This window comes from Dermacentor variabilis, chromosome 7, assembly GCF_050947875.1.
Source record: "Dermacentor variabilis isolate Ectoservices chromosome 7, ASM5094787v1, whole genome shotgun sequence".
Lineage (NCBI taxonomy): Eukaryota > Metazoa > Arthropoda > Arachnida > Ixodida > Ixodidae > Dermacentor > Dermacentor variabilis.
The window spans coordinates 87,568,453-87,581,525 of NC_134574.1; the positions used below are offsets into that span (position 1 = coordinate 87,568,453).

General features: G+C 43.6%; 1 long non-coding RNA gene across 1 annotated transcript; it reads right to left on the reverse strand.

The window, feature by feature from the left end:
- Positions 1-4,234: 4,234 nt before the first annotated feature.
- On the reverse strand, positions 4,235-9,172 carry LOC142586915 (uncharacterized). The gene is made up of 4 exons (XR_012829291.1): positions 8,937-9,172; positions 8,032-8,130; positions 6,898-7,029; positions 4,235-4,840 (listed from the first exon to the last, which is right to left on the reverse strand). It is a non-coding gene; the product is annotated as an uncharacterized LOC142586915 (long non-coding RNA).
- Between the last annotated feature and the right edge of the window lie 3,901 nt (positions 9,173-13,073).

A 13,073-nucleotide genomic window follows, 5' to 3' on the forward strand; every position in this document is an offset into this window, starting at 1 on the left:
CGGAGGAACAGTGGCTGGCGGTTACGAGGGCGTGGGCGGGGCTTCATTGCAGACTTAAGTTGTATCCGACTATAGTTGAGTTTTTTGAATTAGCTCTGGAAGAATTGTAGAGATATATATATTTGTGCAACCGGCGAGGTGAGCACCTCGCCGGTTAGTCTTCTCCAGAGACAGCGGCGTGTCTGTTGAATACCTGTGTCACACGGGCACATTTGAAAGGCCTTCCAATCAACGGCCTTTGAAACGCCACAACTCTATCGACTCAAAGGAGTTGTCGCGCAGCTACACGGCACTTTTGAAAGGCCGTTGAGTGGTTCAGGCGTTTCTCGCAAAATAGTGTGGCGCTGCGGATTTTTATTTTCATGTCACGAAAAGTTAAACAACATTAAAGCCATTTAAAAGCACTATCATTTCTTTTATGCTTGTTTATACAATTAAAGGAATGTTTATACATTGCCATACATATATGTTTAGTTTTCAAGTTGTTGAGTACACATTAAACATTTTAACACCCTTAAGGGTGTAAATCAGTTTGTCGCCAGACGAACACCCTAAGGGTGCTCTTGTCTACACCCTACAGTTGGGGTGCCATTATAGCACCCTAGAGGAAGGGTGTCCAGCAAAATAAATTTAGGGTGTAGGGGTGCAAGTCCATATTAACACCCATCTATGTGGGTGTTGGAAGGGTGTACACCCTTTTATTTCTAGTGTGTATGGAAGGCAGGTTCGGCAGTACACGCCTTCAATTACTACTATGTACAGCGATCCACGCGTAACTCTCGCGTGTGTCCGAAGGTTCAAGTTCGGCTACCAAACGAACCGCCGAACAGCTGGCCTTGAAGCTTTGACGGGCACACACACACACCTATACGTGTGGATCACATTACATATTAGTAATTCACGGTGTATATTGCAAAATCTGTCTTCGCTGCACAAATACAACCTAGCAAATGTCACTTTTGAGCATGTATATCAACACCAACGGTTATCACGATTTCCAGATCCACATAACATGCAACACAGACTGGTACGATATATGCTGCATTTTCAAGCAAAATGTAAATATATTTATTGCATGCTGCAATACAGAGTACAAGATATACATAAATCACAGGAAATATAAACATGCACAATTACCAAACACATCGGTAAGTACAAGAACATGTACATTTCCCACAAAGGTATCTAAAATATATGTATTGATCAAATCTGTTATTAGAGAAGAAGCTATGTATAGCGGCACTGAAAGAGCCTGAGTTGACCTCGAAGTGTTTCGGGCCACATAAAGGAATAAATTTTCAGTATGAGGCTCAATGAAGGAAAATTAAAGTTTTGATGCCTTGAAAAAAAAAAGGAATATTGCAAAGGTGAATTAGGGAAGCAATTGAAATGCAGAGCAAACGCACAAGACACCTGTTATTTTGTAAACTAATGTAATCGCAAAGCATTAGGAAAAGTTTGGAAAGTCGATATAAGCATAACTGGCCAACATTTTTCGGACTGAAACAATACTTTCCAAGCGTAGACGTGCTTTAAGTGAGGCTTAAGCCAGCAGCATTATTGCTAATTTTCTCTTTCTAACAAGATTACTTGAGCACGAAAAATATGTAGAATTTTTTAGTGCCTACATAGTTTGTCCTCTTTTGTGAAACGAGAGTTCTCTGTGCTAAAGGTGCTGTGTAGCAGATTTTCTAACAATTCCAGTTTCTATAAATTTTTGTCTTGTAACCCGAAGGCACTGGTACATATACAATATGTAGTTTGAAAATAGGTTCTTTTCTTACTACAAATCAACAGTGAATATTCCATTGACTATTGTGTGGGTGCAAAGTGCAGTAGAAGGCCTGATAAAAGCAAACCACTGTTGAGTAAACGATTTTGCTGAGCACGAAAGGTGGACAGTGTTTTAAAATAAATAAAAAAATTCTAAATTATTTGCACTTAGATGCAATAATACAAGATTAGGGCTTGCTGTAGCATGTGAGTATGCAAATTAGCAAATATGGTTTAATAAATTAGCCATACTCTGGTTACTAAAAGAACACAGGCAGTCATGTAAAAGTTCAAGTTAAATATCACACTGTTAACATTTGCCAGCAAATGGTCGTATCAAACATTATAAATATACTGAAAAAGGTGCTTTCTTGGGCTAGTTGGCAATTAATGAGAAAAAATTACGTACAGCGTGAATTACAAGGACTGCGAGAGAGGACAGACTGCACTGACTTCCAATAATATTTTATTCCGTTGCCACATTGTGTGTATGTATACAAGAGCGGGCAGGCGCAGAAAATGAGTCACAAGAGGCGTCTAACAGCAAGTCATTGTACTAAGCACGTGGTCACCTGAAAAAAAAAAACAATTTCTATCTCATGAAATACAATACTTCACTAGGGTGAGCGTGATAGAGGGGGCACTAACGCACACACTACCCAGCTTTCTGGTGAAATTTGCTTCTATAATTTCCCGGATGACCTGTCTCGCTAAAACTTCCGTATCTTCAAAGAGGGGCACACAGCCAGTTCCAGGGCAATGGATGCCGAAGTGGCCTTGAACAGCGTTATGGACGTTATAGTGCACTCTTAAACGATCGTTTAGGCACCCGCCTGTCCGTCCAACGTATTTACTGCCTCAAAATAGGGGAATATGGTAAACCAAATTCGTTGCACATATCGCAAAACATTTTCTGTGCCCGACAGAGCAAGAACTCTGACGCGATTCAGGCGCGTGTACACACTTACAGAGCTTTGCCAGCTTTTCCGGGGTTGAGAAAAGGACTGTGATTCCTGGAGGTTGCCGAATCTTCTTTAGCCTATCGGAGACATCATGCACATACGGTGGCACTGCGAACCGATGTCTTTCGACCGGCTGGTCCCTTGACTGAGCAGGCTCATCATGGTTTGTGCCCCTCAGAAGCTGTTCCGCTATGGCTGAAATTAAGGCCAAAGGGTAGTCAACCCTAGAAAGGCGATCAACCTGTGCAGCAAGACTATGTTGCATCTCGTGTGAGCAAGATTTATTGAGCTGTTAAGGATGCAAAACTTTTAATACCTCATTTAACGAGGTTTGAGTGTGCAGAGTTAAAGGGCAAGAGTGACTTCTCGTTTCGAAGCACCAGCCTCAGATCTACAAAGCGCAAGGAATCATCAATGGGAACCTCATGCGTTAGTTGTAGAGGCTTTCTTAAACATCTCCAAGACTCCCGAATCAGCAGGCTCGAAAGCGTGATCAGTGCATCAATAAATACCAGGTAGCAATTTACAAACCTGTACACTTTGACAGGAGATGCATCTAGGTGACCTTCAATATAGAAATCATGAGCTAGATAAATATCACATAATTGCGGCGTGAGGCATGATCCTATACAAACACCATTTATTTGTATATTGTGAAGGATCATGCTTGGCGCCGCCACTGATATTTATCTAGCCAATCATGATTGAAACATTCAAGGTCACCTGGATGCGTCTCACGTTGTCAAAGTGTGCAGGTTTGTGGACGACTACCTGGTATTTATTGATTGCACTGATCACGCTTTAGAGCCTGCTGCTTTGGGAGACTTGGAGATCTTTTAAGAGCTGCAGCCTCTACAACTAACAAATGAGGTCCCCATTGATGATTCTTTGCGCTTTCTAGATCTCAGGCAGTGCCTTGAAAACAAACAGGTGTGCTAGTGCTTTGAAACGAGAAGTAAGAAGTCACTCTTGCCCTTTAACTCTGCAAATTCAAAGCTTGTTAAACGAGGTATTAAGTTTTGCCTCGTTAACAGCCTCAATAAATCTTGGTCACATGAAATGCAAGATAGTATAGCTGCACAGGTTGATCACCTTTCTTTGGTTGGCTACCCTTCGGCCTTAATCTCAGCCATAGCGGAACAGCTTCTGAAGGGCACAAAACGTGATGAGCACAGTCAAGGAACCAGCCGGTTGAAAGACACAGGTTCGCAGTGCTACCATAAGTGCATGATGTCTCCGATAGGCTAAAAAAGATTCGGCAACTTCCAGGAATCCCAGTCCTTTCCTCAGCCCCGGAAAAGCTGGCAAAGCTCTGTAAGCATGTAAACGCGCCTAAATCGCGTCAGAGTTCTTGCTCTGTCGGGCACAGAAACGATTTTGCGATATGTGCACCGAATGTGGTTTACCATATTCCCCTGTTTTGAGGCAGTAAATACGTTGGACAGACAGGCAGGTGCCTAAATGATCGTTTAAGAGTGCATTATAACATCTATAACACTGTTCAAGGCCACTTGGGCATTCATTGCCGGGACTGCCGCTGCATGCCCCTCTTTGAAGATACGCAAGTTCTAGCGAGACACAGCTCACCCGGTACATTATTGAAGCTGATTGCACCAGGAAATTGGGTAGTGTGTGCGCGTTAGTTCCCCCTCTATCACGCTGACCCCTAGTGAAGTCTTGTACCTCCACAGATAGATATCGTGATCTTTTTTTCGTGACCATGTTCTTAGTACATTGACTTGCTGTTAGAACACCCCTTGTGACTGCCTTTCATTTTCTGCGCATGACGCCTCTTGTGTATAAACACACTATGTGGCAACGCAATAAAATATTGTTGGAAGTCAGCGCAGTGTATGTCATCTCTCGCAGTCCTTGTCCTTCCCACTGTACATCATTTTTTATACTGCACAGTGAATATTAATTGATTCAAAATTAGAAAAATATAGTACACATCTGAGCTGCAAAAATGCAATTGATGCAGCAAATGACGTTTAGTTTTCCAAAAGAAAAAACATGTTCACGGTTAACCACGAGGTGCAGGGACTCCATTCTCTGAGCCTCTTGACCAATAAATGCAGCGCATGGCATTGCTGGAATCTTGCGTCCTGCATTAGCAAAATAAGAAGAGAATCATGAGAGTTGTCTATGCAATTACACATGTACACTGTGGAAAATTTGGTAAGGCAACAAGCTTCTGAAAGTAACAAACTTAATGTGACGGGGAACAATGCACAGCTCAGGCAACTGGGCAAGACAGGTGAAAGGTAGGAGAAATTTTTATTTTGCAAATTTAGGAATTGCATTTACTGTGAACACTAAACCACTATGTCACTTTGAATTCAAGGCACATACAGCAGCAAAAGCAAATAAATTTACAGTAGCCTTTTTACCATAGAAAATAAGAATGAATTAAATTTAATGACACTACCAATGACATCTCTCAACAGAAATTTGTCCAAGAGTGTGTATGTGACCTTAATATAAATTGACATGAAATCTGCAATATATCTCTGCATTACACTTTATAAGTACTGCAGCTGAGAACCTTACGGGATATGGCACATTAAGAGTGACATGCACAAGTCATTAAAAAATGGCTGTTTTTACACAACGTTATCACACTAGGAGACAAAGAGTAGTTTTACAGAGAGTGCACACAAAATGAAAATGAGGGAACCCTCACTGGCATTCTCATTTGCCCTGCAATACCTGCATCCAGCCCAACAATCTCCAAATCTCCAATGCAGTTTATTAGACCATTTCTGTATACAGGAATTTATTGGGTATTTCTTATTTACTAATTTAGTAGGAACTGACATTTCGGCATACTTTCCTTGAAAATTTAGCATGTGTTAACTATTTTCCTTAGAGCAGGCCCCTTTCTTTCAATGGGTTAGCTTGGCGATATGGTGACAAGTAGTATTCCCAAAGATCATAAGTTTAAATAAACTTATGATCCTTCGTCATGCTCCCACTTTTTACTTCATGCCCTAAACTGTGATACCCCTCCTGGGCAGTTTATGTTATTCTGCGAATACCTACATGGTCCTTCTGTATGTAGCCTCTCAACTAGAGCCTGAAATTTCTCGTCTGCTAAAAAAATCGTCTTTACCACCCGAAATATACTGCACGGTTACCCCTCATTGGGGGGGGGAGGGATTGTATATTAGTGTTCATATTCAATGAACTTCAGAGCCATAACCATTTCTCATCCTGTGTTGCCACTACCCGCATGAGTCGCTATGGTTGTAAATTGGCTACCCACCCTCTCCCGCCTAAAAGTAAATTTTTCCACATGGAAAATCACCACAGCATTGCATTTGATTGAATGAGTCCTCCTGTGCATGTTTTTTTTCTCGTCTTGTAATGGCTAGGTTCAACATGGTCAAGTTGTCTGAAAACTGCCAAGCCCCAAGCAATACTTTGTGTAGTTTCAAAATTATGAAACATTCATTTTTCAAGACTTGTCCCAAATTAAGCATGAGGCAGATTTTCATGATGCAAATGAAGAAAGGTTGTGCTTAGTGACAGTGATAGGCCTACTATATCCTGCAAAACTGTGTGAAATGACATATGCTTGCAATATTCATGGGCAGCTAGCTCAGTACAAGAAATAGGCGCAATGCTTGCGGAAATGTTTTTTAACACCCATGAGAGGTCCTAGTTTCTTGTAATTTCTTCAAATCCCTTGCAGTCTAGATTGCAATCCGGCGCATTTTGATATTGTATTTGAAAAAAAAAACAGCTCAAATTTTAAGGTTTTGAGAATGAAACCGGATTAAATTAAAGGTAGCAGAGTAATGCAACGAGCAAATAACAAGCTCATTGCATAGAGTAAAGAAATATTCCTTTCCTGCAAAAACATTGGTAGCAGGAAGGTCATACGAAATTAGCACTGAATGCACAATAAAGAATATCATGCTGGAATGCTCCAGTCTGTGAATATTCTTGCACAAAGAAAATCTTCATTATGAAAGGCCATCAAGAAAATGCAAGTGTATGCTTTGGATCAGCAGTCATACCTGCAGTATGCAGTACAATCGGCAATATTTAAAAACACACACAACTGCACATAATATCAAGCTTAGGCCGCCAAGGAGCCTCAGAGTTTTAAATTATAACTTGACTTACTATATTAAACTTCACACCTGTATCTACTTACAATGTTGTCTTCCCAACGGATTCCTAGAAGACATCAACCATCTATCTGCCTGAAGGCGAACGCAAGTGGCTTGCTCTTGATGGAGGGCACCAAGGCTGGGCATTGTGAAATTGCTGCAATCATCTGCATGACCTGCGAGAAACAACGCTCGAAGTTCAAGATAAACAAATGCTACTAGAATGAAAGACAAGATCACTGGCAATGAGCATCGTTCTGATTTGCACGAGAAAAGCAAAAAAATATGGACTTTGTGCTGCTTACTGAAAAAGAAGCAAGCTTCCTTCCAGATGTTGCAGTCATGCATTAACATTGTCACACAGCTGCACGTTTGTATGCTCATATGCTGCTGTCGGTACTCTGCCAGCATGCTTTGCATAGCTTATTATTTCAAGTTATATTGATCATTGTGTTTTCTTCCCAATTTTTGGCAAATAGCACCAGCAAAGAAGTAGCTCACTTACACACACACACTCCCTTGTGAGGAGCGAATTCACATACACGCACGCATGCATGCACGCGCGCGCACACACACACACGCACACACAACAAACACACAAGCCTCTACCACATAAGCAGCTTCCCACGCTTGACACACTGCATTTTTTATCCTTTGACACTCCTACTGCTAAGGCATAAAAAAGCATTCGTGTGACCAACCCCAAACTCCTCAACCTACACTTCCAGCTTAAACACTTTCTCGAGAGCCAGGACAAGCCTTCCAGCTTCCCCAGTTCTCCAAACTGTAGTTACGAATTTCAATAGGGCTATAGGCGACAGCTCTCGAAGGGCATGCAAACTACCAGGAGAGACCTAAAGCTTGCATATGATACCTCTAAAGCACAACAACAACACTCCAAATTTTCAAAATTCATTAGAGCTCCTGAGGACAATTGCTATATACGTAGGACGTCTCGAATAACCTGCTGTTCACAATTTCAGCGGTTGTCTGTATCAACGGAAATGTGGGCTAATGGGAAATTCGCGTCTTTAAGATCAGAATTAGTGTAATGGCGAAACACACTACCAGATTTCTTAATCATTTATTTATGCTCTGGATGTAACGTTCCCTTTAGAATAACAATCAAAGATATCAATTCATCAGGGCAGAGGAGGGAAAAAGGAGGAAGCGTATACCTGACGCCTTCCCACTGATCCTCCTGAGAAACGGCGCCTCATACAGCAGTTGTCCATGTTGGCTTGAAACCAAACTCGGGTTTCAGGCGGCAACACTCGCTGCACCAAATTGGAAGAGTTTTATTGCGAGTAAAAATTTACCGGCCTTATGCAATACATATGCACGCACACAAAACGCACTAGCGCGCACACAAATAAACGCACTCTCAAAGCGCAGACACAAAAGTACGCACGCGCACATTGATAAACACAAACAAGCCCACATACATGCAGGCAGACACGCTACCACGTGCACGCACACACAGCGACCCACACAGAAACAAGCTCCCAAAACACGTACTGTACGCACTAGACACACGCAAGCACGCCGGCCCATACAAACCGGCATGCACGCGCGCGCACACGCACACGCACACACACACACACACGCACACAAAGCGAGCTGAGCGCACGCACACACACGAATCGAGCCGAGCGCGAGCACGCACACACGCACAGACAAAACGAGCCGAAAACATGCTAAAGGCGCCCGGCAAGCAGCAACAGCAGCACGCGACCGCATCAGGGAGAACCAATACCGCGCCAGTTTTTTCGAAAGGTGGCAAAGTCAGCAGTCCTTTTTCTACGCGACGCAAAAGTGGTCGACCACATTACAAGAAGCCACGCTGAACGCACAAAAGAATCACATCTACGAACGTTCAAGCGCTAAAAAACAAAGCGTAACTATGCAGGCGCACCGCGAAGTAAGACTGGGCGCGATCGAGGTAGTTAACTTGCCCCACTAGGAGTGCAGCTGCTCTTGCTCTTAAATTAGTGAATTATGCTACGAGATCACAGTAAGAAACTTCTAGAGCGAACAAAAACACGTAACCCACCAAAGAAATACCAAATAAATGGGCACTTGCCTGAAAATTCCCATTATGGCAGTACTACCGATCGCCGACACAGGGCACATTGCAACTGCTCGTCTCAGCGTCCGTGGATCCATCTTCCAGTGCGTACGAACGCTTTGCTTTGAAGTGGAGCACGAGTAATACACAAAGCACGGGCCACACCTTTTTCTACACCGCGCACAAAACTAATCACACGTGTAAAATTATTTCGCACAGCGCGAGACGCGAACGCATTTCATGTAGCGAGAGAATGCAACAATGGCGTAGCTTCCGCCTTCCCGTCCTGCCGCGCGCCGAAGTGACGGCGTGTGACTGTACAGCCTCCTCCCGTCACTTCCGGTCGCTTTTCATTGGGCAGGGGGCGGCCGCGCAAATTGAAGGTTTATTCTGACAGGTTTGCTTGCTCGCATGGCCGCCTGTTTGCTGCTGCGTCGTTCTGGTCTGCAACTAGAGCGGTGATACGGGTAGTTGTTACTACGTTTTGTGCCGAGCATTTTTTTTTCTGGGGGGGGGGGCGCAGTCTGTGCTGCATGACTGAGGGTACAGTGCACAAATCGGGACCGTGAGCGAGACGATCGGCGCTCTTCTGCTGGTGCGATTAGATTATTTGCTGCGTCCGAACGAAGCAAGCTTGCGATGTCACAGCGTAGTTACAGCGATATCCTGGCTCGATAAAGACCCTCACATCTTCATCGTGCGACAGCGACGCGTAAGCATTCATGAGGCGACTGAAGAATGTGTTTGTAAGAGCGTATGCTGTGGATAAGCAATTACAGCTTTGACGACACCAGCCCCTAATATATAGACTTAGCCTTACAAACTGTGTCCGAGGATGCGCTTAGAAATTAATGAGAGCAGCATTCCGGGCAAGTTGGTAATCCATTGCTTAAATGATATTGCGCTACATAAAAAAAAATTACCGACGATTACGTTACTTCCTAATGCGAAATTTGAGCGCAGCAAATAAGCTGTTTCACCTTTTGGATAGATTGAGGCAAAGAAATCGAGCAACACATGTATGCGCTATCACAGAATTTTTTTTTTATTTTTCACACGTATTCCTTTAACAAAGACTCCACTAACAGTTCTTGACAGTCATGAAGGAAGCTTTGTGGTCGGAGAAATAGACTGATATATGTTCGACTTGGTACACCAATGCTTGATTCTGAAAGACGAGATCTATACAAGTGCCTCGCGAGGTTGTCACAGCCGTGGGGGAAGCAGAGGCTAAGCGCCGCCGCCGAGAAGACCCTGCCGTTCGCGCCGCCGAAGCGGAGGCTCATTGCCGCCGTCGAGAGCAACCAGCAGTAAGCGAGGCTGAAGCAGAAGCTCTCGACGGCGGCGATGAGCCTCCGCTTCGGCGGCGCGAACTGCAGGGTCTTCTCGGCGGCGGCGATGAGCTTCTGCTTCAGCCTCGCTTACTGCTGGTTGCTCTCGACGGCGGCGATGAGCCTCCGCTTCGGCGGCGCGAACGGCAGGGTCTTCTCGGCGGCGGCGCTTAGCCTCTGCTTCTCCCACGGCTGTGACAACCTCGCGAGGCACTTGTATAGATCTCGTCTTTGAGAATCAAGCATTGGTGTACCAAGTCGAACATATATCAGTCTATTTCTCCGACCACAAAGCTTCCTTCATGACTGTCAAGAACTGTTAGTGGAGTCTTTGTTAAAGGAATACGTGTGAAAAATAAAAAAAAATTATGTGATAGCGCATACATGTGTTGCTCGATTTCTTTGCCTCAATCTATCCAAAAGGTGAAACAGCTTATTTGCTGCGCTCACATTTCGCATTAGGAAGTAACGTAATCGTCGGTAATTTTTTTCTGCTCCCGACAAGGTCGGCAAGCTTTGCAGGCTGACTGATCCAAATGCCGTCCCTTCCGATAAGTGCAGAAAGCATCACCGAAAAAAGTTTGTCGAGTGTGTACACCGGGTGGTGTACAACCTGCCGCTTTCATGTGGGAAGAAATATATCGGACAAACTGGGCGTTGCCTCAATGATCGGCTTCGCGAACACAGCAACAATGTAAAGAACGGCTCAGGTGGTTTCTTGGCGATCCACTGTCGCGATCATGGGTGCAAGCCTCTTGAGGATCAATGCACGATTGTTTCCCGTGGCAGAACGCAGCTCATCCGTGAGATATCTGAAGCGCAAATGATCGCGAAATTGGGTGATGCGTGTGTTAGCTTCCCGTCTCTGGCTCTCACAGAAAAAGAATTACGTTACTTGGACGCGGCGTCACATGACACGTAACCATGTTACATGACTTCGCACTTCATTTCCTTGTAAGGGCATGCGCGATCTACGTTGCCTGCCATGTATAAGATGACGCAGTGGCACAATAAACTTAGTTGAAAGTTTGCGCTTGGTGTGTCGTCTTCTTTCACGTCCGTGTCGTTTTTATGTCGCGCAATATCATTTAAGCGCTTAGAAAGCAGACCAGTAGCTTAGTAAAACTCTGAATAACTTAGGCAAGGTACGTGAAGATTCGGATTTGAGAACTTCCAGCGTGATCTCACCGCTATAAATGTCTTCGTTATGGCTTCACCAAGCAAATTGTGCGGTGATGCCATTGTACAGCAGAGGCTCGTCTAACAGCACGTCCCTGTTTGTTCAGCAATGTATCCACACAGCTTCTTTAATTTCGCCACTTTTTGTTGGGCTTTTAAGGGCACCGAAACATTCGTGCAGAATTGTGCAAGTTGCTCGCGCGTTTTCATTCTGCTATTGCAGTTTGTGTTAGAAGTGTTTAATTGCATGATAATATAAGTGTGAGCACAAAATATAGTGATAATTAAATTGTAAGTCAAAGTGCGTACATTTTCTCAATGATACATTTTGGAGTGGCCGTCATGCCAGTAACATCAGAATCCTAGAAAAAGATCGACAGTCACTTAGAAATGCGAAAACTTAATGACTTCATGGATGTACACTTGCAATTATCACGTGACCGTGATACGTCCTACATTGTCACGTGTCCTTTACAGTTCTACCTTCATCTGCCGCAATCCACCTTGCTACAGTTTGTACGAACCTTAACCGAATTTATTCCACCCTAATACACATTATTTACCCATAATTGCTCATAATTAACGTAGTTCTATTTACTACCTTCTGTATCACTACTGATGTCATACAAGACGCTGATGACGTCACATTTTATTGCTTTATTATACATACTTTCAAGGCCTAGTAGATACAACAGAAAGAAGGGGTGAAAGTATACAATATTTGCAGTGCAGGGCAAGAATAGAAAATCAAACTGTGAGACACTTTGAACAGCGATGTTGAATTAGTGGTGTCACAAATTGAGACTGTGGAGGCGGAAAGGCGGTTCCATTCAGTGGCTGTTCTTGGCAAAAAGGAAGAATGGCAAATGAATTTTGTGTTGATGGTCCATGCGAGACGAGATATAACTTGGTGGGGTGAAAATATTTTCTTTAAGACAAGGGTTAAAGTGCCATATTCTATGAAAAATACAGAGACGAAGGTACCTACGACGTAACCAAAGGTCAGGTTGACCTAGTGTTCTTTTCATGGACGTGACGCTAGAATGACGTGAATAATTTGAGAGAATAAAAGGAGGGCGCGGTTCTGAATGCTTTCAAGGGAAATGACAAGATTGGCATGAGCAGGGTCCCGTATGGATGGTTGTTGCGGAGAACGCCATCTTTCCTACCTGAAAGGCCATAAAATGCTTTCGCATTAAAAATGCAATACATACACACCTTGCTCAATGCGTGGACGTGTACACGTTACTTAGGTTTATGCATCCATGCGTTCAACACCCTTCAGTTGTTGATTTAACACCCTTCTTCTAGCAAAGTCGCACCTTATGTGTGGTATACACCCTTGCGATAGGGTGTTTTGACCGAAAAGGGTGCTAAAAGGGTGCGAACGTGGGTGTAAATGCAGAAAGCACCCCTCTTAGCACCCATAAGGGTGTAAAATGTTTAGTGTGTAGCGAAACTGCGGCAACGTTTGCGTCACTGCATGTCGCTGTTGTCGAAAGTATGTGCAGTTCGCACATATCAACTGGCAAAAATACTTTATTAAATAATTAATAACACTCATATATATTTTTAGGGTGTTTTAGTTTGATTTGTTTTTCTAACCGATAGTACGAGCACACTGCGAACGAGAGGGCATGTT